This window comes from Patagioenas fasciata, assembly GCF_037038585.1.
Source record: "Patagioenas fasciata isolate bPatFas1 chromosome 6 unlocalized genomic scaffold, bPatFas1.hap1 SUPER_6_unloc_2, whole genome shotgun sequence".
Classification (NCBI taxonomy): domain Eukaryota; kingdom Metazoa; phylum Chordata; class Aves; order Columbiformes; family Columbidae; genus Patagioenas; species Patagioenas fasciata.
In genome coordinates, this window is record NW_027288504.1 from 441,385 (window position 1) to 445,962 (window position 4,578).

Genomic DNA, 4,578 nt, shown 5'->3' on the forward strand with positions numbered 1-4,578 from the left:
CGGCTGCCTCTGCCCTGGCCTCTCTCACACCCACCCTCACCGCATTGTCCTTCTTGCTCCCCTGCTCTGGGTCACTGCTGTTGGGATCTTGTTCTTGCTGTCAGGCTCTCTGGGGATGGCAGTTTCAGCTGCAGAGTCACAGCCTGATCTTGTGGGTCCTTTCCTGCAGGTGTGTCCATGGGAACACGTGTCCCAGCTTTGCTCTGACCTGTGGGGTGTGGGCAATGCAGTCTGTGGGGCTGGGGAATGAGCTGAGTCTCCCTGAATCAAATGCCTTCAATAGAATACTTTGCTATGTCCTTGAGGTTTATTTCCAAGCTGTGAACTTCCCTCCAGGGTGGGAGGGCAGAAGGAGCTGTAGAAACACCAGACCTCACCAACTCAGTTTCTCAGGCCTGGGGGTACACCATGCTGACAGTCCCTACTGCACCAGGAGCGGTTCCAGCTGACAAAGCTGAACCCCAGGACTGGCCCCTGCCCACCCAATCACACAGGGTCAGGCTGACTGCTCAAGAGCCCCTGGGCAGAGACCCTGCTCTTCATTGCACACTCATCAAGCACCAACGAGGGTTCCAGCCAGGACGTTTTCCTGAAAAAAGAAAAGTTTCTCCTTGTGGAAGGGTCTGTGGGAAATGGCTTTGGTTTCTCCCAGAGCAGTTTCATCTAAACCATCACTATATTTTCCTCCTTGCACAGGTCCTCATGCCCACAGGCAGCAAATGTCCAACAGCAGCTCCATCACCCAGTTCCTCCTCCTGCTGTTCACAGACACACGGGAGCTGCAGCTCTTGCACTTCTGGCTCTTCCTGGGCATCTACCTGGCTGCCCTCCTGGGCAACGGCCTCATCATCACCACCATAGCCTGGGACCAGCACCTCCACACCCCCATGTACTACTTCCTGCTCAACCTCGCCCTCCTCGACCTGGGCTCCATCTCAACTATTCTTCCCAAGTTCTTGATCAACTCCCTCTGGAATACCAGAGCCATCTCGGTTTTGGGATGTGCTGCACAAGTATTTACATTTCTCCTTTTTATTGCAGCAGAGTATTTTCTTCTCACCATCATGTCCTGCGACCGCTACGTTGCCATCTGCAAACCCCTGCACTACGGGACCCTCCTGGGCAGCAGAGCTTGTGTCCACATGGCAGCAGCTGCCTGGGCCACTGGGTTTCTCAATGCTCTGCTGCACACGGCCAATACATTTTCACTGCCACTGTGCAAGGGCAATGCCCTGGGCCAGTTCTTCTGTGAAATCCCCCAGATCCTCAAGCTCTCCTGCTCGGGCATCTACCTCAGGGAAATTGGGCTTCTTGTAGTCAGTGCCTGCTTAGTTTTAATGTGTTTTGTGTTCATCGTGGTGTCCTATGTGCAGATCTTCCGGGCCGTGCTGAGGATCCCCTCTGAGCAGGGACGGCACAAAGCGTTTTCCACCTGCCTCCCTCACCTGGCCGTGGTCTCCCTGGTTGTCAGCACTGGTATGTTTGCCTACCTGAAGCCCCCCTCAATCTCCTCCCCATCCCTGGATCTGGTGATGTCTGTTCTGTACTCAGTGGTGCCTCCAGCAGTCAACCCCCTCATCTACAGCATGAGGAACCAGGAGCTCAAGGATGCCCTGTGGAAACTGATGACTGGACTAATTCCTGAAGCAGCAAACTGCCCATCTCTTTCTGCATAGCAGTGTTAATGTAACTAATTTCAGGCCTGGCCTGTCATCTCTATTTGTTGTTGGTGGTGGTATTTCTATTGTGATAATGTTGTCATCCCCTTTCAAATTCACTGTCTGCTGTTCTTTTATAACCACTGACTGTGCCCTTTGCGTATTTAAACAAATTAAAGAGCCCTGTAGTGACTCTTTTTCATGGGATCCTTTCTCCAAGACCTGTTTGGAGCTGCAGGGACAGTTCCTGTGCATGGGAGGAGGGGAAATGAGTCCAGCCTGGCAGCCCTGCCAGGGAACACCAGCGCTTGTTCTTCCAGAGCTGTTCTGGTTCCACTCCCACACTCTCCTTCTCATCCCTTGTGTTGGTACAAGGCCTGAGTGCTCTGGCAGCTTGGTCCCCGTCCTGCTGTGTGTCAGTGCTGTGAGCGCAGGCAGGGACAGGCAATGGGCACTTGTGTCACAGAGGTGGCCTCACAACACCCTTTCTGGATAGAAAGGTGATCTCCTATGGGAAGGACCAGAAGGTTTATGTCTTCTTCTAAAGGTTATCTCAAGAACATGCCCATAAATGTGGCCACAGATTCAAACACCGTTGTACATCTGAATAGTGTGTGTGTGCAGGGCTGGCACATAGCAGTGTCCTCTCACAGGCAGGCCTCCTGCCAGAGACCTGCAGGACCAGCAGAGCAGGGTCTGCGCGGTGCCTCTGTGCACTGGACACCCCTCAGAAGCTGTCCCAGGGCATCGTCACGCCCCTCGTAACCACCATTTCCAGCCCTGGCCTCTCTCCCCAGCTCACAGCTCTTCCCTCCATGGATGGACACTGAATGAGCAGGTCAGAAATCCACGTTTGCATTGTACAGATGAGATGTGAGCACGCACATCATGTACGTGAGGTGAGATGAACCCAAGTGAGGACAAACGTCATCAGCTGTTCCTGGGGATTCCATGAATGCCTGTGGCACAAACAAGCTCTTGAGGTCACTTCATATTGGAAGAAACATCCTTTGAGAAACCACCTGAATGCAGCACCGGGTTGTGCATCCTCCAGCTGTGATCCCTGTGTCCATTCCTCATGATGGGGGACATCTCAGATGAGTGCAGAGCAGCTGACACACCACAGGGCTTAGGTGCCTCCCATCCTTTGGGAGTGGCCACAGGAGGCCAGAGAGAAACTAAGACTACAGCCTCTGTGTGTAAAAGGGACAGACACTGTCTCTGAGCACCCCTGGGTACAGAAGGAGTTCACGAGTCCAGGTCAGACATGGATGCTTGACAGAACCTGACATTTCTGTGTGTGACTCCAGGAACAAACCTCACTGCCCCAGTGAGATTCATCTCAGCTGCCCTGGACAGGATCGTTGCAAGTGCTCCATTCTGCTCTGCCACCCTTGCCTGTGATTCTGGATTGTGCTCTCAAAAGTGACAAAACAGTCAGAAGGGTTCCGAGGTCCTCGGGAAAAGCAAATGTCAAACCCATCTGCAAGAAAAGCATGAAGGAGAATTAATGACTGGTCAGCCTGCCTCCATGCCTGGAATTTTGCAAGGTCACAGACATGGTGTTCCAAGGTGTCCTAGTAGCCAGATCAGTGATCTCTGGGCTGGAGAACTGGAAGCTGGGTGGGAGGTTGGCTGAAGAATCGAGCCAAATGTCATCAGTGATATAAAGCCCTCAGCGTAGCCGGTTACCAGTGCAATCCCTCAGGGACCAGCGCTTGGGCCAACACTGCTGAATGTCTTTATTCTCCCTCTGTATGATGTGACGAGTGCACTTTGAACCCTTGAACAACCTCAGCTGGTTCACCCTGCCTGGAGCAGGACAGTGAGACAAGTGAGGCAAGGGCTCTCTTCAAACTTCAAGTTATTCTGCGATTCAATGAATCTTTCCCTTGAAGAGGATTTTGAAGACAGAATAGGCAGAGGAAAAACAAAAAGAATAAGAGACAGAAAAGGAGTTCTAAAGGTGTCAACATAAATACAACGGTTCCTCAGAAGAGTATTTTTCCCCTCAAATTACTAGTAGAGAATATATTTGATAAATTTGATAAAACAATCATACTGTTTTCTGATAGGGTCCTGGACCAAACGGTGATGGATGGTTATGGTATTATGAGGTCAATTGTGTCTCAGACACTCATAATCCAGACAGAATCCTGTGGCTGTGAAGGGGCAGTGAGGTCAGTTCTGTCTCTGGAGGTGACAGCCCAGCAGCAGGGACATGGCTGGGAAAGAACCTCTGCCTAAGTGCCCACAGGCCCTACCCAGGAAGAGGCCTTGGAGACGGGTTGTCATGTCCATCCCACCTGAGAACATGACGGGACAGCAGCAGGAACATGGTCGTGTCTGTCAGAGAAACTGAAAGAACAGCAGCAGTCCTGGGATTTATAAGATCATGGTGAGGTTACTTGTCTTCTGTCAGGTAAAAGACCACAAGAAGCCTAATGGGTTGGGTTCCCTGCATGAAGGGCAGTTTCTGAGGTGGCTGAGTATTCCTTTTTAGTGGGAAAAAGCAGAAGAGGGAAAAAAAATATCACATAGTGCAGTTTGGAAAGTGAGGACTGGATATCAGAGGAAGAAATGTCAGTGGAAGGGCAGTGCTGTGGTGCAAGAGGTCACCCAGAGGGAGCTGGATCAGCCCATGGTTTGTGTTCCAAAGCACAGCCAGTGAGGGTGCAGACACAGCAGTGAAGGTGCAGAAATGCTGGGGTGAGAGCGGGTGGGGAAGCGAGATGGGTGTCTGCAGCCTGCAAGGAAAGAGGGGCAGGGGTAGGACCGTGTAGAACAGCCTGTGGTGGAGATGGCAAAGGGCGCTGGCAAGGCTGGAAGGGACCCACAGAACCCAGGTCTCTGTCCCCTTGGCCATGGCAGTTGTCTCTGCCACTGAGGCTCAGGAGAAGACATGTTGTCCTCATGGCAC